Raw genomic sequence first — 21,963 nt, 5'->3', positions numbered from 1 at the left:
AGGTGGGTTTGGGCTTGATCTACTCAAACTAATCTATCTAGGTATTTGTAGTGCACTCCAACCATAGTATATGAGCAGCTGGCTTGAGTCAACACCTGCATGGGAGAGTCTCCCTAGGAAAGCACAAGGTGGTACAGGAAGATACATTGGTATTTCAGTAGGTGCTGTTAATCTGCTTTGAACCAATGCCCCAGCAGGGTGTTAAGGGCTCACTGGGGAAGCTGGAGCTGCTAGATGACACATGAGACAGAGAGCCTGTGTTGAAGCTCTGATGGCATAGTTTGCAAGTTAGCCTTGGTTAACTCTGAGCTTGGATAATTCTGTTCTGCTGACCTACCCCTCTGCACCCTACCTCCACCACCCTTTGAGATTCTTCTGTGTAGCTCCTGGTATGCATTCGGGATTCCTGTGATACCAGTGGATCCAGGGTTTGTTCAGTGGGAGTCTCTACTCTGGTTACATTTGCCCTGATCTAAACCCAGAAGCACCCTTCAATGACTGGATTTATTTACCTCCAGAATGTGGAGAACAGCTTGAAGCACCAAGGCATGACTGCACACTCCTGAGGCCACTAGACATAAGAGTACGCCGGGGATGAACCTCTCCAGCTGATGAGAAGGGGCATGGTAAATTCCGAGATGCTGCTGCATATCTCTAAGAGATAAGGACAGGGCTCTTACTGACATTGCCTACAGCTGCTGCAAGCATAGGACGCTGAGAAGGGTATATTTATTAGCAGATATTTAGAAATCATTTGGCCGTGTGAGGTGTAGTAAGCTGTCAGCAGCTGGTGGTGACTAATTTTTGAGATCAGTTTATTCCAGAATTGCTTTAACCATTAGAAAATATATTTGATCGTTGTGCAACAATCCTCTGTTTCATTAGATGTGTGGTGGATTTTTTTTAATTTTCCTGTAAATTGTGACCCCATGCTAATATTTATAAATTGTAATACATCGTCCCAAGTAGCGTGGCTCACTGCTGAATGAATAATAGATTTTACAGATGGAAAAGTCTATTTAGTCTATCCCTTGGGGACCAGCACATGATTCTTCCCTAAGGGAGATTCTCCAGTACTTTGTCCAGTCTAGTTTTAATTTGCTCATTTGAACACAAAGCATGCACAGTATTGCAGCCCCCACTACTGACACCAATGTCCTGTTCTTGCACCAGCATTGCCTTTCTACCAGATGGTAGCAGATGTCCAGGGTCTGGCTGATCAGCTTCCCAGTGGGGGAGAAATCAGTGACCTGGAATCTCGATATAGTCTACGTGTAACTTGTTTTATTTACATGGATACAGCAGCCCTGGAACAGAGGTGGTCAAACAGTGTAGAGGGCAATCTTTTCTTCCGGGAATGTCTGCCTCAAAAACTGACCCCTGTCAGTCCAAAACAGAGAGCAAACTCTCCTGCTACTCACACAGCTCCCCCTCCAAGGACCAGTGCTTCTGTACAGAAACTAACAACAACAGAGCATGTCTTCCCCAAATTGAACATTTGGTCATACCCTATGAAAAAGAAGTTGGAAGACTCTGTGTAACAGCACCACTTGGTGATGCCTGCCATAGCAATATGTTCTCTTTATATAGTACCTGTTGTCCTTATGAAGACAGTAAGTAGGCCGTGAGGCTCCTGGAAACAGAGGTTTTCCTTTTTTATAAGGAATCACAGACAACAAAGCCCATATATATTAAAGAACTTTTCTTTTCACTATATCAGCTACTTCATTTTCTGTCTCTCACCCTCAAAGCCATCCCCTGAGATAGGAATCACTGTATAATGGACCCTAAAAATCACAGTAAAATTTACCCCATTAGGGGTTTGGTTAGGTTACAAGGAATCTGTTCATCTGACATTTGAACCCTTACATCTGGAAGCAGCTGTTCTACCACTTGAGAAAATGAAAATGTCCATTGGCTGTCACTAAACCCTGCACTTTTGTCCTGTACCTGCCAGGGAGTGAGACCATTGCAGTGTCAGCCTTCCTGTCTTTGTAACCAGTGTCTGTGGGTGCAATACAGACCATGACATATTGGTTACCCTGATGTCCCCAAACTCCAAATTTAGTAGTTCCATAAAGCCAACTCCTATCCCAGGTGTCTCAGTGAAGGCTTCTTAGTTAGCATGGAAATCGTAGCTATTCTCAGTGTCTATTTACCCTAACTAGGATCTCGCTTACCCTAGGTTTATGGCACAGTCACACATCATGCTCCACTTCTGATGCATACAGTGAGAGTGGGACTGGACCCGTGCACAGGCAGAACACCATGGACTTCACTGAACTTCTTACCACTGATTGACGCTGATCAGAATCAGGCCCTACATGACAGAGCCGCTTACACAAATCCTTCCTGTTTGTAAATGTCAGGAAACACTGCAAACTGTGCCATGTTCTCAGGTATATACCTTCTAAATAACAGCCTGAATTCCACTCAGGTGGTTTCATTTACTACAACAAGCAGAAAACAAATGATAATACTAAACACTCTGCTTTTTTTTAAAAGACGTTCATTAACATCCCAGTCCAACTGGCATGGAAGGCAATGGGAATCTTTTCATCACTGGCAATGACAGTGTGGTCTAGTAATTAAGGTAGCAGGTTCAGGACTCCTGGAATCTACTCTTTACTCAGCCTCTGTCAGCCCATGTGCCTCAGTTTACCCTTCGGTAATAACATTTACCTGCAGCACCAGGGTGCTGTGCAGCATAATTAATTATTGATTGCAAAGTGCTTATTAAAATCTTCAGCTGAAAGGTGCAACTAGGAGAAAAGGATGTGGAAGCTCGCAAGAGATGCCCATAGTAAACGTTTCCGAAAGCTAACAGAAAAACTGCATTTTTTAAACTTCCTAAATAAAACTTCTATTTTGTTCAGTGTTCTGTGAAATGTAGAAAGGCCGAGAAGAAATGGCAATAAAGAGCAGTGAGGAGGCAGCCCTTTCTATCAAGTTTACTCTCTTCATATTGCGCGTGGAAAGGCTGAGAATCCACACCCTGGGGGGCTGCTATCTTGGTAGAGCGGAGCTGTATTGACAGAACTGAGCGGTTCACCCTAAATAAAAACAGAGCAAAAAAGAAACAGATCTTTCATGACCTGGATCTTGGAGGGAAACTCTATTAATCCTGCTTCCTTTCTCATGACAATAGGATGGGGTTAAGTGATTTAACTTTAGAAGTGAGTTAAAACGGCTTTCATTTTGTTCTTGTTTTTCTTCTTCTTTTTTAGGATTAAAAAAAAAAACCCAAAGTGTTTTTTCTCCTCATTCTGGCTTAATTCCTCAAAAATGCCGAGGAACGCATTGAACATGGCTGTCCTCAGGCACCTAACTTTAATCACATTGTAAATCTTTTGTGAAGGTACTGTAGAAAGGATAGGCCATATAGGGTGCTAATTAGCTCTGAGTTAAGCTTCTGAGAAATCCAATTGAAATTAATACTGAAGGGGAGAGGGGGACACATCCAGGAATGCAGGTAGCAGAATGAGAATGGAGGTGAATGAATAGCCTTTGCTGCTTGGATATCCTCACCACTGTGCTAGCCAGACAGGTACTGGGATAAGGAAAGTTTAATCTGAGACCATAGAAAATTGCATTGTGGCCTGTCTTTAGGGTCCCAGCCTGGGTTTTAGCTGCTGCTGTCAGCAGGACTATTTTTCCTTTAGGAAACAGAAGGAGAGACAGAGAAACACCATGCTGGGATATAGAGTCCATCCTGGTAGGGGACTGGATTAGGATCATTCCCCTGGCTTTGCTACTCTCTACACGCCAGAGCAAAAAAAAAACAAACCTGGGGACGGGGAAAAAAAGGTTAAAGGCAGACAGGAAGAACATGCCAGCCTCATCTATTTGATTTCTTATAATTTCCAGTTTGTTATTTCCAGGGAGTTCTCTTTGTAGCTGTTTTTGTTGCAGAGATTTTCGATACAATGTTTATTTTACACTCCTCCCAGCTCTGTTCTGACCTGGGAATTATGCCATCTGTTATATATATATATTTTTTTTAATAATGGCTGCTTTGGGGATCTGACAATTAACACGATGTTTTACAATTCACCAGAGCTGTTTCCGGCCACTTAGCAAGAGGGTTTCTTTTTAGCTGTGTCACAGAGTTGGCTAGTAGCAATAAGCAGATAACACCCAGGAAATATCTAGATTTTTATCAGAAAAACATAACAGCAAAGAAGAAAACAAAAGGAATTTTCAAACATAAGATTCTAGCTCTGAAAACCTCACACTGACTTCTCCATAGGCCCTAGGCCCAGATCCTCAAAGGCATATAGGCATCAGAAGTTAGGGGTCTAAATATCATTGAGGATCTGGCCCTAGGCCCTCAAACTGCTTGGAAGTCAACCTCTTCTCTAGAAGAGACTTCTTCCTGATGACCATTTGAACTTTCTGTTGTGGTTTTATAACACAATGAATCCTCCTGCTTCTAACTGAAATATTAGGCCAAATTCTGAGCTGCTTCTGGCCCAATCTGTCAGACAGCTTGGTAATGTTTTTATTATGATATGTTATGACTTGGGTTTTTTCCTTAGTGATGGTTTAAGTTTTCCCAAATAAAACTGATTTTCAATCATGGAAATCGCTAGTAGTTGATTAGGATAGACATGAGCCTGCTCCCAATTCTCTGTCTCTTATTATAAATTAGAATAGATTTGCTTGCTTGGAAAAGGGTGCACCTCATAAAGTATGAGACAGGGACTTTTTGTTCTGTGTTTGTCCAGCATCTAGCACTTCCTGGTCCCACGTGCTACAAAAATACAATAAGAAACAATTGCACTGATTCCTGTGACACCTCCTTCAATGCATCTGGACACAAAAAATTCTGGGCAACATCTGAAGCCAACAGGTTGCTAGTGTTTGAATGGAATATAGAGCCATGGAAGGAACAAAGGTTGAGAACCCCTGAAACTGAAAATGACATAGATACCAATTTATTATGAAAAGCAGTTTTCTGTTGACTAGCAACATAAAGGACTGCAATCTCATGCCTGGTCTATGCTGGGAAGTGGGGGGGGGGGGAGGAAAATGATCTAAGATCTGCAACTTCAGCTACGAGAATAGATCGAATTAAAATTACTTTCTTTGTGTCCTCGCAGTGCTGGATGGATGGCTGCCTCCTGTCGACTTTGCTTCCACCTCTCGCACTGCTGGAGTCCAGCAGTCGACAGGAGAGCGATCAGGGATCGATTTATTGCATCTACACTACACGTGATAAATCGATCCCCGAAAGATCAATCGCTACCTGCCGATCCGGCGGGTAGTGTAGACCTACCCTCAGAGATGCTACAGTCCTGGTTTGGTATGGTGCTGGTATGTTCTCTCTCCTTTTTAATTTGTTCAGAAACATGCTTGGACATTTTTTTTAATCCTCCCACTACTGCAGTGGCTGCATATTTATAGACTGCTGAACTGAAGAATTGTCCATAAAGTGCTTAAGAATTTTCCTGTGCTGTCAGTAGCGTGTAAACAGGTGCTAACCATCATCTTTATGCTTCCTTAAAGAAATGGGTCAAAATACAGTTAACGTAATGACTCAAGCCAAGAAAACAAACAGCTTGTCAGGAGAGATCATCCTTTGATTGTTACCCTTGTGGACTGAAGTCTGAGTAGCATCCTACATTCTTGGATCAATTGGTTAGCATGCAACACATTATTGGAGTGATGTAGAATGCAGGCATTTATTTCCCCAAGTCTAGGCATGCACAGTTTGGCTAAGAATTGGACCTGCTGTCAGTACAAAGGTTATCTGCCCATTGACCACTGATGGGTGCTAAGTACAAAGCAGTGAGGCAGCTGGAATCTGAATAGAGGTGTTTCTTTAAAAAATAGGTGGATGGTAGGTTAAGCCTGGCCTACACTAGAAAATTAGATCAGTTTAACTACTTTGGTCAAGGGTGTGAAAAATCCACACCCTTCAGCCGCACAGATGACCTAAATCCCTGTGTAGACAACAGTAGGTCAATAGAAGAATGCTACCACCTCTCGGGGAGGTGGATTATCTATGCAGTTGGGAGAATCCCTCTCTTTGGTGTAAACAGTGTCTCTACACTGAAGCACTACAGTGGTGTAGCTTTTTAAATATAGACAAGCCCTCAACTCATGTTATTTCCATTTGTATTTTATGCATTACAACCCAAGCTCTCAAAGTTTAGCTTGTTTCATTTAGGGTTAGGCTACTTAAAATGCTATAATGGCACAGCTGCTCTGCTGCAGTGCTTCACTGAAGATGCTACTAATGCCAATGGGAGGGGTTCTCCTGTTGGCATAGGTAACCCGCCTCCCGGAAAGGCAGTAGCTAGGTTAACGGGAGAATTCTTCCACTGACCTAGCACTATCTGTGCAGGGACTTCTGTTGGCTTACCTACATCACTCAAGGGTTTTCACACCCCTGAGCACTGCAGTTATGCTAACCTAATTTTCTGCTGTAGGTCAGCATAACTATGTCACCTAAAGGTGTGAAAAATCCTGAGCAACAAAGTTAAATGGACCAAACCCCTGGTTTGACCTAGCTACTGCCTCTCAGGGAGGTGGATTACCCATGCCAACAGGAGAACCTCTCCCATTGGTGTAGGTAGTGTCTTCACTGAAGTGCCACAACAGTGCAGCTGCAGCATATTAAAACCCTTAGACTTTTGCTTGTGGGTCTTTGTAAATCATGGTGATAGGACATCATTCTGGACAGCCCTGGAGACTCAAGTCTTCTGTTTATCCATGGGAATAGAGGAAGAATCCCACCCTATCCTCAGCCAATTCATCCTCACCTGTAGGGATCACCTCCAGCAAGAAGAGAGGACCCCAGCCTGCAAGCCCTATTCAATCTTTGACTCCTCTCCTGACTCTAACAAGGGTGGCAATTGTGGTGATGTGTTTATGATCTGGCCATCTGCTACTGGAAGCTTGTTTCACATAAGGCACCAAACCTGCTGTAGCCCAGTCTACAGATTGTATATTAATTATATTGATTACTTAAGAATTCCCAGTTATCACTTGAAGGGTTGACAGGTTCTTGTCTCAAGATCAGGCCCAATATTATTAACATGACTGTTCAGTAGGAAACCCTGTTGTGCACAGTTGCAACACTCACACTTCAGGAATCCTTCTGCATTTGTAATAGTTTATTAATACGTTGGCAAAGTTACAAACACTCTAACCCATCAAGGTAGAAAGAGATAATACAGAATGTCCATCTTCACATCTATATGCTCACACCACCCCGTGCAGAACCTGAAATGTTAGTTATCTTCCTCATCACCATCACCTTCCTCATTATCATCACTAGCCATCATCCTGGCATCTCCCAAGGGCTACATCTCTCTCTCCTCCTGCACACCGGCTGGGATATGATTTTTATAATATGTTATGCTGATGCCACTATGCCTATTCAGTAGGGGTTTCTCCACCCTTCATTTGTATTCTCTCACCCTACTAATGTTGTGGTGCCCTTCTCCTAGAGGTTAGTATACTAATTATCTCAATTTATCAATTAGTTGCCATGGCACTCTTATGGTGAGACACCTGCAGATGTTCCTATTTTAAAATATCCAAAAGCTGGTGTTAGCTCATGTTCCTGTGGCTGGCTGGTGTCTTCATGGACTAACTTCCTCCTAAACCACTCTATTCCCAGTTCCTCAAAATTTAGGGGTGACCATTAGGCCACTTATCTGTGCCAGAGTTCATAGGCCTCAAGCCTTATGCTAACTGCTGAAGCCAATGTCGTACAGGATTCAGGCCTGTAGGTTCTTTGGGTTACTGCTAAATAAACTAAATGGTAAAGCTAGCTCAATGGGGTACACTGCACTGCAGTCAAATTGGTGATTTGGAATGAATGGCACTGTAAATATTAATGATCCCATGACCCATCCAGTCCCCCTCTCTTTTCGTTTAGGGCAGGCCTTAATTGAAGTGCACTGTGGTGCTATAATATCTGAGGAACTATGAGAGTGATATGAATATAAACAACTCTTCTGTTGAAAATATGACTGGGTAAAACTACGGTGGGATGGGTTTCCATTTTCACTGGAAATCCTCAGTGAAGTCTATTCTCAAGGAAACATCTTCCATCCTGGGTACCAGACAATTTGTGCAATGCTTCTGTGTCAAAGGATTATTTCTTTATGAAATAATCCATAAAGAAACTTGTAGACCGAGTGTGCTCCCCTACAATCCGCTTAGCTCCTGTGGCCCAGAGACAGTAGCTTAGGCAGTGGACTAGGACTCTGACCTGGGTTCTATTTCAGTGTCTTGGAGCTGCTGTATAACCGTGGGCAAGTCTTTTCAGCTCTCTGTGTCTCTGATTTCACTCCCACTCTTTGTCTTGTCTGTTTAGATTGAAAACTTTTCTAGGTAGGGACTGACTCTTATCCTGTGTTTGTACAGTGTCCTGTACGATAAAGCCCTGATCTTGGACAGAGCCTCTAGGTGCGACTTTAATACAAATAATAAAGGTAGCCTGTTACAATAACATTAGATTGCCAAACTATCTGGTACTGTGGAACCTCAGTTACTTGAAGGTCTCAGGAAACACTAAACCTCCAGAGGTTTGGATACCTGGGGAAGTCATCTTTATGTACGTAGATCTATGCATCTAAGAAGACATTTGCAGCTTCAGATGACAGTTTGAGCTGGGTGGTGATTAGACTAGCAAGATTCTGCAGTATATGCTGCTTCCTTGTTTAGATGAAAAAAGTATCCCAAAAGCATAGCCTTCATTCTGATCTCACACCAGCGAGATGCAACCCAGTTTACATCAGTGGAGTTACTCCTGATTTACACTGGTGTGAGATCTGAATAAGGCTCACTGTATTCATTTCATGGCTTTGGGACTCCCTGGGGGCAGGAAGTCTAGTTATATAACTCCCCTTCATTTACAAGAGTAGTTTTTACATTGAAATTTATCATGTACTCCATCACCATGGCCTCTGGGAACATCACACTTGAAACCAAGCTGCAAACGACATACCACAGTTGTTGGTACCTATATTAACTACAATTGTATTATTAACGTATTTCTATTACAAGTTTACTTCTTTCAGTCATACTTGAATAATCTGCCTTAATAAATAAAAAAAAAACTTTAGAATCTGCACCTTTAAAGTTGACAACCTTTATAAGATATTTTTGCCTTTCTTTCCCTGAAGTATCTTCCTTTTCTTTTCCCACTAGTTAGTGAAACTAACTCACTTTATATTTGTGCTGTTTTGCCAGAGCACAAAAGCCATCTTCTTACTAATCACAGGATTGGTCTCCTCTTCCCATGAAGCCATATCACATTTTCCATCATGCAAATGAAATGTGTAAAATAGTTTTCTTTTAATCTGTTCTACTGGTAAATTAATCCAGCATTACAAACTCAGCAATAGAGTTAGATGATCTGTATATAATAGGTTTAGTCAATTGAATCCGTAAAGCCTAGCCTGTTCACCATATAAAAGGCTATAGAAATCCATTAAATCCACTTGCATATGTTTCCATAACGTAGACCATGCTGCAATTTCTTGTTCCTTTTTGAAAACCAAAAATTATTAAATGACATTTAATTTCATTACCTTGTTGATTTTGCTGCATGATTGTCAAGGCTATGAAGAACACTTAACTATCTCTTGGGGACAAAGCAGGAGATAGTTAAGTGTTGTAATGCAATCATTCAAAGAGTAAGCCCAAAGATTATGTTTAATGCTCTGCAATTTAACAAGTAGTCAATATTGAATGTCATTGCATATGATCAGAATTTCACAAATATTTAGTGTGATCTTTTGTGGTTAAATCTGGACACACTCCAAGTTCAACCCAACCCATTTTTGTTGTTTAGTACCGTCTCTCCAACTTTGGTTTGTTTTAAATGCTATCTGGTAAATTTTCATAAAACGGTCAAAGGGCATGTATAAAGCAGAACCCATCTTCTCGGCATGGGGATTGTGAACAGGTGTCAGACGGTTGTGACCACCCTGTTTTTGCCACATTGCTCCATGGATGGGGGTGGCCAGTGAGACAGAAGGGGAATTTGGGGGAAGGGCTGAGAGCCACAGAGGCAAATTATGAGAAGCAGCAGAAACGGTTTCTGGGCTGTTGGGTGATTGCATATGCAATGCACCATTACAATTGGCCTAGTCCACTCATGGTTGGGGTTAGATCAACTACTCCAGATGCCAAGCTGGAAGCCCCCCCACAACCCTGTGAAACACCTTGGGAGCCATAAAACTCCCTCCCCTCCTGGCATCAGTGCCTTGACTGGCTCCACCCTTCTATGGGCCTTGATGCTGCCTCCATCCAGACTACTCTGCGGTGTGGCCAGGGTGTCCTGTGAGTCGAGGTTATTACCTGCATTGCCACTGAGCCAGGGGAGCCCTGTAGAGGGGGAAATGGGCCTGCAAGCTAAGAGCCTCCAAACACCTCCTGGTCACAGGCTGTGATGAACTAGGAATGTTCTTAATGTTTTCTCTGAATACTGTGTTGGTGTCTCAGTGTCCCCATGGCAGTTCTTAAGTATCTGGCAGAGCAAAGGGCCATGCACCCAAATGCCTGACCCTCTGTCTCCTGGCAACTGATGGCCTGGGCCCCTCCCCTGCAAAGGTGCCAGCTGAAGGTGTTGGAGACAAAGAGATCAGGTGACCTCGTGTCCCAGGAAAGGAGCTGAGCAGAGAGGAGGGGCTGGGGGGGTTGTTAGTCTGGAGCTGGATGGGGTCGAGGAGTGGAGGGCAGATGTGGGGGGTCTGGCTCACTGCCCCCCAGAATGGACCCGGCCGAGGGGTCCGGTTCGCTGTATCTACAAGCTCTGTTTTAGACCCTGTTCCTGTCATCGAATAAATCTTCTGTTACTGGCTGGCTGAGTCACGTCTGACTGCAAAGTGGGGGTGCAGGACCCGGTGGCTTCCCCAGGACCCCGCTGGGGTGGACTCGCTGTGGGAAGCGCACGGAGGGGCAGAGGATGCTGAATGCTCCAAGGAGAGACTCAGGAGGTGAAGACGTGTGAGCTTCTTGCCCTGAACAAGTCTGCTCCAAGGGAGAGGAGGCTCCCAAAAGTCCTGACTGGCTTGGTGGGGAGCAGTTCCAGAGCATCGCCCGGGGACTCTGTGCCACAGGCCCACCCCAGGCAGAGGGGCATCCCCTGTGAAGAGTCATGCGAGGTGGGGGGCACAGGGACTATGTCAGGCAGGGCTCTGGCAGTGGCACTGGAACAATTCTTATACTGGGGATGCTGAAAACCATTGAACAAAACTGTAAACCACTTCAAGCCAGGAGGTGCTGCCAAACCTCCAGCACCTTTGGGAGAACAGAAGGGTGCCCTGTGGAGAGCCCTGTGCAGGCATGGGCTGTGCCAGGCAGGGCTCTGGGAAGGCAGAGGGCGGCGTCAGGCAGGGCTCTGGGCGGGCAGGGATCTGTGCAGGGTGAGGGGATCTGCCAAGCAGGGCTCTGGGAGGGCAGGGGGTGTCCTGTGCGGTGGCTGTGCCAGGTGGGGCTCTGGGAGGGCAAGGGGGCCCTGTGCAGGGGAGTGGGGGGCTGTGCCAGGTGGAGCTCTGGGAGGGCAGGGGGGCCCTGTGCCGCGGAGTGGGGGGCTGCAGGGCCTTGTGCAGGGGGCGCTGTGCTAGTCAGGCTCTGGAAGGGTGGGGGGGTCCTGTGCAGGGGGGCTGCAGCGCCCTGTACAGTGGGGGCTGTGCAAGGCAGGCTCTGGGAGGGCAGGCGGGGCCTGTGTGGGGGGCGGTGGTGAGCTGTGCCAGGAAGGCTCTGGAGGGCAGGGGGGCCCTGCGTGCAGGGGTGGGGTGGAGGGCTGTGCCAGGCAGAACATTGGAAGGGCAGGGGGGCTCCCGGGCACGGGGGTAGGGGCTGCAAGGCCCTGTGCAGGGGGCGCTGTGCCAGTCAGGCTTTGGGAAAGCAGGGGAGCCCTGTGCAGGGGAGAAGGGGTTGTGCCAGGCAGGCTCTGGGCGGGTGGGGCTGTGTGTGTGTGTGGGGGGGCTGTGCCAGGCAGGTTCTGAGAGGGCAGGCGGCTCTGTGGTGGGAGGGGGAGCTGTGCTAGGCAGGCTCTGTGCTGCGGGGGGCGAGGCTGTGCCAGGCAGGCTCTGGGAGCGCTGGGGCGGGGGGCTGTGCCAAGCAGGCCCTGGGCGGGCAGGGATGTGCGGGCGGAGAAGGGCTGTGCCAGGCAGGCTCTGGGAGTGCAGGGGGGGGGCGTGCCAGACAGGCCCTGGGAGCGCGGGGGGGGGGGCTGTGCCAGGCAGGCTCTGAGAACGCAGGGGGGGGGCTGTGCCAGGCAGGCCCTGGGTGGGCAGGGATGTGCGGGGGGTGGGGGGCTGTGCCAGGCAGGCCCTGGGAGCGCGGGGGGGGCTGTGCCAGGCAGGCCCTGGGCGGGCAGGGATGTGCGGGGGGAGGCGGGCTGTGCCAGGCAGGCCCTGGGAGTGCGGGGGGGGGGGAGCTGTGCAGGCAGGCTCTGGGAGGGCGGGGGGCCCTGTGCGGGAGGGGGCTGTGCCAGGCAGGCTCTGGGAGGGCGGGGGGCCCTGTGCGGGAGGGGGCTGTGCCAGGCAGGCTCTGGGAGCGCGGGGGGCCCTGTGCGGGGGGGGGCTGTGCCAGGCAGGCTCTGGGAGCGCGGGGGGCCCTGTGCAGGGGGGGGGGGCTGTGCCAGGCAGGCTCTGGGAGCGCGGGGGGGGGGCTGTGCCAGGCAGGCCCTGGGAGCGCGGGGGGCCCTGTGCGGGGGAGGGGGGCTGTGCCAGGCAGGCTCTGGGAGCACGGGGGGCCCTGTGCTGGGGGGTGGGCTGTTCCAGGCAGGCTCTGGGAGGGCGGGGGGCTCTGTGCTGGGGGGGGCTGTGCCAGGCAGGCTCTGGGAGCGCGGGGGGGGGCTGTGCAAGGGAGGCTCTGGGAGCGCGGGGAGGGCTGTGCGGGGGGGGCTGTGCCAGGCAGGCTCTAGGAGCGCGGGGGGTGCTGTGCCAGGCAGGCTCTGGGAGCGCGCGGGGGGGGCTGTGCCAGGCAGGCTCTGAGAACGCAGGGGGGGGGCTGTGCCAGGCAGGCTCTGGGAGTGCGGGGGGGGGGCTGTGCAGGCAGGCTCTGGGAGGGCGGGGGGCCCTGTGCCAGGCAGGCTCTGGGAGCGCGGGGAGGGCTGTGCGGGGGGGGCTGTGCCAGGCAGGCCCTGGGAGCGCGGGGGGGGGCTGTGCCAGGCAGGCTCTGGGAGCGCGGGGGGGGCTGTGCGGGGGGGGCTGTGCCAGGCAGGCCCTGGGAGCGCGGGGGGGGGCTGTGCCAGGCAGGCTCTGGGAGCGCGCGGGGGGGGGCTGTGCCAGGCAGGCTCTGAGAACGCAGGGGGGGGGCTGTGCCAGGCAGGCCCTGGGAGCGCAGGTGGGGGCTGTGCCAGGCAGGCTCTGGGAGGGCGGGGGGCCCTGTGCGGGAGGGGGCTGTGCCAGGCAGGCTCTGGGAGCGCAGGGGGGGGGCTGTGCCAGGCAGGCTCTGAGAACGCAGGGGGGGGGCTGTGCCAGGCAGGCCCTGGGAGCGCAGGTGGGGGCTGTGCCAGGCAGGCTCTGGGAGTGCGGGGGGGGGGCTGTGCAGGCAGGCTCTGGGAGCGCAGGGGGGGGCTGTGCCAGGCAGGCCCTGTGCGGGGGGGGGGGCTGTGCCAGGCAGGCCCTGTGCGGGGGGGGGGGAGGCTGTGCCAGGCAGGCCCTGGGAGCGCAGGGGGGGGCTGTGCCAGGCAGGCCCTGTGCGGGGGGGGGGCTGTGCCAGGCAGGCCCTGTGCGGGGGGGGGCTGTGCCAGGCAGGCCCTGGGCGGGCAGGGGGGGGCTGTGCGGGGGGGGCTGTGCCAGGCAGGCCCTGGGCGGGCAGGGGGGGGCTGTGCGGGGGGGGCTGTGCCAGGCAGGCTCTGGGAGCGCGGGGGGGGCTGTGCGGGGGAGGGCTGTGCCAGGCAGGCCCTGGGAGCTCAGGGGGGACCCGAGGCCGCTCTGGGTAGCCCGTGCGGGGCGCGGTGCTGATGCCGCAGCCGCTCAGGGACGGGAGCCCCCCGGGCAGGCCGGGGTGGAGGCAGCGCTCGCAGGGCAGGGCAGGCCCGTGGGGCCGCACCTGCGGGCACCGCGCACGTGCGCCGCGAACCAGACGCTTCTCCGACCCTTCGCCCCTTTAAAGGGCCAGCAGCCCCGCGTCCCGTCCGGCGGGCTCTCCCACGCGTGCCGGCCCCGGCCCCGCCCCCGTGCGGGCTGCGTTTGGCCCTCGGCTCCCCACCCCCATCTGCAGCGTTGGTACGTTCCGAGCGGAGCGGGAGGGGACGAGTGGCGGTTGGCTGAGAGGGGCGGAGGGAGGGGGCTCGGGGGCGTGGCCTGCGCGCGCCCTCTGGCGCTGGGCGGCGGGGGCGGGGTCGTGGCGCGCGCGGGGGAGGGGCCGCCCGGGGCCCCGCCGCCGAGTGCGGTCAGTGTGCGCGAGGCAGCGGTCGGGGCGGGCGGTGTTGGATGGAGGGGCCGGTCCGGATCGCCCGCGCGCTCTGGAATGTGCTGGGGGCGGCTGCCGAGCGCGAGCGGGGGCGCTCTGGGCACGGCCAGCCCGGCTGCTGAGAGGTACCGGGGCGGGGCTGCGGGGCGCCGGCTGGCCGGGCCGGGACAGCGGGTGTCGCGTGGGTCGGGGCAGGTTCCCTGGAGGGGGCGAGGGGGTGCCAGGTGCCAGGCGGGCGGCATTGGGGTTGGGGGGTGTTGGGTGCCAGGCCGATCAGGGCTGGGGGTGTTGGGTGCTAGGCGAGGGGGCTGGGGGTGCTGGGTGCCAGGCAGATCAGTGTTGGGGGTGCTGGGTGCCAGGCAGATCAGCGTTGGGGGTGCTGGGTGCTAGGCGAGGGGGCTGGGGGTGCTGGGTGCCAGGCAGATCAGTGTTGGGGGTGCTGGGTGCCAGGCAGATCGGTGCTGGGTGCCAGGCGGATCGCTGCTGAGTGCCAGGTAGATCAGTGTTGGGGGTGCTGGGTGCCAGGCTGATCAGGGTTGGGGGTGCTGGATGCCAGGCGGATCGCTGATGAGTGCCAGGTAGATCAGTGTTGCGGGTGCTAGGTGCTAGTCGAGGCGGTTGGGGGTGCTGGGTGCCAGGCAGATCAGTGTTCGGGGTGCTGGGTGCTAGGCGGGGGGATTGAGGGGTGCTAGGTGCCAGGCAGATCGGTGCTGAGTGCCAGGCAGATCAGTTTTGGGGGTGCTGGGTGCCAGGCTGATCAGGGTTGGGGGTGCTGGGGGCCAGGCAGATCGGTGCTGAGTGCCAGGCAGATCAGTGTTGCGGGTGCTAGTCGAGGCGGTTGGGGGTGCTTTGTGCCAGGCAGATCAGTGTTGGGGGTGCTGGGTGCTAGGCGGGGGGATTGAGGGGTGCTGGGTGCCAGGCAGATCGGTGCTGAGTGCCAGGCAGATCAGTGTTGTGGGTCCTGGGTGCCAGGCAGATCGGTGCTGGGTGCCAGGCGGATCGCTGCTGAGTGCCAGGCAGATCAGTGTTGCAGGTGCTAGGTGCTAGTCGAGGCGGTTGGGGGTGCTGGGTGCCAGGCAGATCAGTGTTGGGGGTGCTGGGTGCTAGGCAGGGGGATTGAGGGGTGCTAGGTGCCAGGCAGATCGGTGCTGAGTGCCAGGCAGATCAGTGTTGGGGGTGCTGGGTGCCAAGTGGTAGATCAGGGTTGGAGAGTGGATGGTAAGCAAAGCGCTCACCTCCCCCAGTGCTCCCAACTAATGAGGGAGTGGCAGCAGGGGGTAAGCCCTGGGTGCTGAGGGGCCAGGTCCCCAGCCAGGGCTCCAGGGCAGTCTCCCTCAGGGACTGTGCATAAGGTTGTGATGTATTAGATAGGACCAGCCAGTGTGATGCCCTCTGTGTAGGCTCCAGGAAAGGTGCTACGCTATCCCTGGATGGTGTTAGCACTGAAGGGTGTTATACTGGGCTATTTACCTTCCTGTGATGCTTTAAAGATCTTGGTGTGACTTCCAACCCTGTAGGTACTATAGAATTTCCTGGGAAGATAGGCAGGTGTGTGTGTGTACCGGGGGGTGGTGGTGCGAGGAAAGGTCATTTCTGGAGACAGAGATCACCAGATACCAGCTGCTCCACCTTGGGACTATTATGGGCTTGTTTTTGATAAACAATGCCTCACATCCTCCAGTTGAAGCCTAGGAAGAGACATAGGAGTGATTGCCTTCCTGAGTTGCCTGGATTAGGTATGAGAAGAGAGGGCTACTCTGGAAGCTACTCTGACACTGCCTTTTTAAGCTCTGATGTTGATAGCTTAATCCCGCAAATGTTCCCAGAGCAAAACCAAGGGCAGCAGAACCCATGCTACCTGGTCTTCAGTCATTCTGCTGCAAAATACAGTAATAATACTCTGGTACCTCATAGACAGAAACACAATGCCTGGCACATGGTTGGTAAAAATGATTGAGAGAGACGGCTGTCAACTTCGGATTGTCAAATTAACGTTCAGTACAGCTCCTTTTAAACATTAAATTGTAAGTTGCATCTTGTTTTTCTTAAGACTTTTTATAGCAGCAGCAGCTGTTGGGAAGTTCTCTTCATTTGGGACAGGATGAAAGATCAGATTTTGTTTGGAAACTTTAAATTAGCTGTTTGACTAACTGCTACTCTTCTAGAAAACATTCTTACTGTCAAGGAGCAGCGCAGACTGCCACTATCTGTTAAGCACATGTTGAAATTGTACAGTGCACAAATGAGCAGCTTGGAAAAGTAGACAAACACTGTCAAATGGGGAAACCTTTGCACTTCCTTGAAGTTGAATTCAGCCAGTGTTTTGACTATTTAACATCCAAAATGTGCTTCGTTGTTCTTAATGTTGTTTAATTGCATTCAAAATCTTGATTAATTGATAATCTTGAGAGGACGATATAATTTCATGAGCAAAGATTCCCAAGATCATTATTTATGAGAGGTAATGATTCATGTGCAACTCATTTTTGTCTAATAAAACCCTTCTTGGGTTGTTCACGCTCTTTATCTTTGGTATGAAATGCTTGAGCACATCTCAAGCTTCAAGATCAAAAAGTACAAAGGATCACAGAGTTGGACCTCACTGATCCAGCTCGTGTAGGTTTGCATCAGTCCTCTCCTGCTGTTGCAGGTGGTTTGACTTTGAAGTGAGCTAATTAAATTGAAGTTGTTTAGATGGACAGCTTTATGCAGGTCAGAAAGGCAGAGTTGAATGAGATTTGTATACTGGAGTGGGGGTTCTTGTCACTAAAAGTGAAAGGTAAACCTAATTTAATTGTTCTTGTTCTGTTGTCTCATCAGATAGGGTTTGTTTGCAGTTTGACCAAACATTTTCATGACTTTCTCTTTGCTCATATTAAATTAGGTAGTCTGGGCTCTTTAAGATAAAAAGTATAAATGGGGGAAAATCTTATTCACTAGAAATGTTTTCCCTCAAACTTTATATATAAACTGAAAAATGAGTATATATTTTTGGATTCCATTTGTTTGTTTTTAAACAAACTTTTGAGAGGAAAACCCCAAAGTTATTTACTATATTGACTATAATGGGAATATACTGAGATATATTTATTTTCTCTGAATTCCCCAGTGTATCCTATCATCAGTCTCTTTATTGGAATCTCTTTGAGGTAGGGATTTTTTGGTATCTTTCTGTCTTGTAACAGACATTGTACTTTGGAATGTAAACAAAAATGACTGAAATTAAAGGAGAAAGTATAGTTTGTAATTGTGGTAATGTAATATCTGGAGGATGTAAAAGACTCATAAAATTATAATATTTAATGGCTCTTTTTGTGGCACTTATTCTAAAATAAGGAGATGAGTTGGTACCAGTTTCAATGTAAATGCTAATTTGTGTTAAAGCGCACTTAGTAAAGGAGAGAACTTTGTTTTTTGGTTAAAAGTAAGGAATCCTACCTTATGGAATAATATGGAATGTCACTTTCAAAATCTTAGCTTACAGGAAAATAACCCCCTTTTCTATGATTCTTTTTTCATTTCCTACAGTATCACTGGCGTGATCTGAATAATAGTACTTAGGTGATATTATTAATGTGGCTTTTTAAAATCAAACTAATTATATTTGCCTGAAAGAGCCACATTAGTGTGATTCTAGCTCCCTGGTGCCTTTTTGGAGCTCTGGAGACAGTCTAGTGAATAGGGCTGAAAATTCATTCTGTATTTGATTAAATGGAACAGACTCGTTGCTCCTTACCCCAGCAGGGGCTATGAGATCTCTTGATCCTCGAAGCGGCTGAGAGACCCTGGGAATTCCATTAGCGAGCACCTGAGGAATTTCTGCCCTGCAGTGCCTTTTTTTTGGTGGTGGTGGGGGGAGAGAGTGAGTAGTATAGCAGTGTTGATGGTGGGCGGAGGAGGCTGCATTAGAAGAATTCATATGTTGGCAGATCTAAAATCAAGGCATGACTTAACAGCTTATCTTGTAAGAGAAAAGCCCAACCCAAAGGCACACTATTAGCCAAGACTTCTTATATTTAAAGTGGAACTGTGGTGTGTATTGAGCACAGAGATGAACTCATCCATACAATTTATTGAACCCGTCTGACTCATTAATTCTCAAACTGTAGACACAAATTGGAGGAAAACAAATATAAAAACATATACCTGCAAGCCTGGTGAGTTTCTAAAAACAATTTACAGGATGTCAGCTGTTTTGACTTGACTAATTGTTCATGTTTTGGGGTTTTATTGCAGTCTTCCAAAAAAAGTAAATCTATATGATTGTTTTCTTTTAAATTGTCACAGCGAAAGTCTATTTAAAATAATTATATATTTTGATTTTTTTTGTCCCAGGTCATTGTAGATATAAAATTATAACGCTAGAAGAACCTGAACTCACTTCTCATATTCTCTATATTGTCTTAAAACTTTAAAATTGATACTTAAGTATTATTTTTGCCTAATATATTGCTTTCTCTGAAGTTAGTCTAGAGCAAAAAATTGTAATTCTTAAAGAGCCTTGTGTACATTTTAAAACATCTTAAGATTTCAAATAACTTGTATTTTTTATTTTTAAGATTTTCTTCATTCAATTATGTGTATTTTTATTAAAATAAAATCTTAGTAACTGGTCTTGAATTTGAAATTAATGTTGGTTAATTTGTTGTTTTAGTTTTCTCATAAGTGAGTGGGATTATATGGCTGGTGACTTAATGGAAGAACTTTCAGCCAGCCTTGAGCTAATACAGGCTGTTGTGGTACATTTGAGAGTTTTATTTTTTGTCATTTTGATTAAAAGTAGAAATCTGAGTTTAAGTGCAAACTTACAGCGCTTCCTGTAATTATCTCAGTAAGTAAAATTTACATTATCACTAAAGAAATTTGTAAAGTGTTGTTTTAACTTAACAAAAAATGTATTAATATTAACATAAATTAAAATAAATACTTTTTTTCCATATTCTGTCACATTGTCTTAACTTGAAAGGATTGGGAAGCTAATAAATCTAACCACATGTAGGATATCTTGTATTTCAGTTACCTGCTTGAATTGTTCTCTGTCAGCAATAATATAGCTACTTTATTACATTTTACATAAGTTCCTAGAAACTAATTGTGCAAGAGTAACATATTGAATGCATCGTCTTAAGATGTCAGTTTGGTTAGAATTTTGACTAGGTGTCTAATTTTGTAAATGCACAATTCTGATATGTATACAGGTTGAAGACTGCAAAACTCACTATTATATGTAAAGATTTTATTCACTTTACAGCCATCTGTAATTAGGATTACCTGGTAGCTAGATATACTTTTTTTTTTTCACATTTGGTGGTTTATTGACAGATGTTTTCATTTCATGATCTTGAACAAAATAGGTCATTCTGTGACATCTATACCTCTTAAAATAAAGTTGCAGTTTGGAGAGCTTAACTGACAGTTTGACAGAGTCATTTTGTGTGAAGTAAACTGAACAACAAAGTGGTGCCATGCTGTCTATTAAAAAAAAGAGAAGTCTTTAGGAAAAGAGTGTGCTTTTGTAGTAGACATCTAAGTTGCTGATGGCAACAATCCTTTTCTTAACATTGCTGTAGTATTCTAAAGATGTTCAGATCTTGCATATCATTATTTAAACATTCCATGGCATGAATTTTACTTCAGGTGGCTAAACTTCATAATACATGTCATAACTGTAAAAAGAGTGTTTTTGTTGTACCAAGCTAAAACTGTGGTACTATTTGACTGCATATATACTCTTCAGTAATCTAATTACTTAAAATCCAGCGGGGGTGGGGTTAGTGGGTTTTTTGTTATAAGAATTAGCTGTAGTTACCACCTGGACAGGTTCCCGACAGGACACACCCACAAACTTCCACATCACTGAAGTCTGCTTTTCCACCTTAGAGGGGCAATAAAAAAGGAGACTGCCACCTGGTTGAGTCCATAGCATTTCAGTAAAAACCCCTCCTTAACATTGTGAAATAACATAACTAACTGAAGTCTGTGTCATTGTTAATGTTTAAAATTGTTTGTTTAGTGATTTAAAGCTGGTGTTGGAAGTGGCGATACCAAGACAGGGCTTATTAGGTTAAATAGCAGAAGAATAAAAATAAGAAATGATAGAGTAAAATTTAAGAAATGGGGTTTCAAAAGGGGAATAGTCTCAGAAAATGAAGAACTGTAGGTCTTTCTAAGGTAATTACTATTTTTGATACTTGGATTACCATATGATCTGAATTTTTATAAGCACATATTTAACCACTTATTCACTATTAAATGTGCCTGCATTAGAGGCAAAGTACACGTTGTGCATTGTCACTGAACCAGGTACGTCATATTGAAATACTGATGTTGGAATTTCCCATGTTAGTGGAGGGACAGCAGCAGAACTCAGTTGTTTAACATCTTACAGATGCTGAAAAGTAACTAATAGTTTGCAGCTCTTACTTTTACTCGTGCGTCTGGCGAAGCGGGTAGTCACCCGTGAAAGCGCATGCTCCAATACATTTGTTAGTCTATAAAGTGCCACAGGACACTCTGCCGCTTTTTACAGATCCAGACTAACACGGCTACCCCTCTGTTACTTTTGTTTGGCGTTCCCCCTGAAAAGCAGGAAAATAAAACTTTTCTCATATTTTTGTTCTCATTTTGCGGACATGGGCTTTTCTGCCTTTTCTGTATCTTGTAGAAGCGAAGATGCCTCTGTTTTGTTTACTACTTTGTTTGTTTTGATGCTTACCATGCAGTTCTGGGAACAGTGTAATAGCTGCTGTATACTCCCTCTGCTGGCCAGCTGTCAAGCTCTGCACAGCGCCGAGTGAAATCTGATGTAGGACACTATAGAAACAGTGGCAGCTGATTTATATTTCTTTATACATTTTTGTCTGAGTCTGGATATAAAAAAAATCCCACCTGATTTTCTGGAATGAAAATATGATTCTAAAAGAAGATTCTCATCTTAGGCCTAAATTGTTTGTCATTATCTCAAGATTTGTTTTAAATGCATAAAATCAGTTTAGCCCCTACTTTGATTCACCTTGTTGCACCAGGGTACAACAAGACATAATTGTAATACAAGTTCAAGTAATGTCATCATCCAAAGATGTTAGCTGTTAAGCCTCAAAACATCTCTACATGTTATGATCTCCATTTCACAGACAAGGAAAAAGGCAGGGCACAAAGATTCTGATTCACCTGCATTAATGCAGCAACGGTAGCCGGACTGGGAATAGAACTCGCATAGCCTGGCTCTTAAATCCTGTTCTGTCTAGATATCACTAACTATTAGCCTAGAGCTCCCTTGTCTAATAAGATCATTTGTTATACTGAGACCCATGAAATGACTCTAACAGCCACTTGAGACTTTCTGAATTTTCTTCTGTATTTTTTCTGACCTTTAATATTGTTTCAGCAGTCCGCTTTTTAATGGTAGCATCTGAAAGCAAAGGAAGAAAGTGTAGAGAATTAGTGTAATCAGCGAACAGAACTGTCCTCTCCTAAGATAACACCTGATGCAAGTAAGATCTGTGAGCACAGGAAAAGTCATGTGATCCTGGTTAAACTAATTGAAAATGAATGGTTAAAATGTCTTCT

General features: G+C 47.8%; 1 protein-coding gene across 6 annotated transcripts in view; it reads left to right on the top strand.

Moving 5' to 3' along the window:
* Positions 1 to 14,354: 14,354 nt before the first annotated feature.
* CDON (cell adhesion associated, oncogene regulated) overlaps positions 14,355 to 21,963 on the top strand; it is a 95,396-nt gene continuing 87,787 nt past the window's right edge. For 5 of the 6 annotated variants that reach the window (XM_050921546.1, XM_050921544.1, XM_050921550.1 and 2 more), the window contains exon 1: positions 14,380 to 14,519. The gene's annotated coding sequence lies outside the window, so the exon portion shown is untranslated. The other variant, XM_050921545.1, reaches the window with a different exon arrangement.

This window comes from Gopherus flavomarginatus, chromosome 13, assembly GCF_025201925.1.
Source record: "Gopherus flavomarginatus isolate rGopFla2 chromosome 13, rGopFla2.mat.asm, whole genome shotgun sequence".
NCBI lineage: Eukaryota > Metazoa > Chordata > Testudines > Testudinidae > Gopherus > Gopherus flavomarginatus.
The sequence above is the reverse complement of the archived record's forward strand: the minus strand, read 5'-3'. Positions and strand labels throughout refer to the sequence as shown.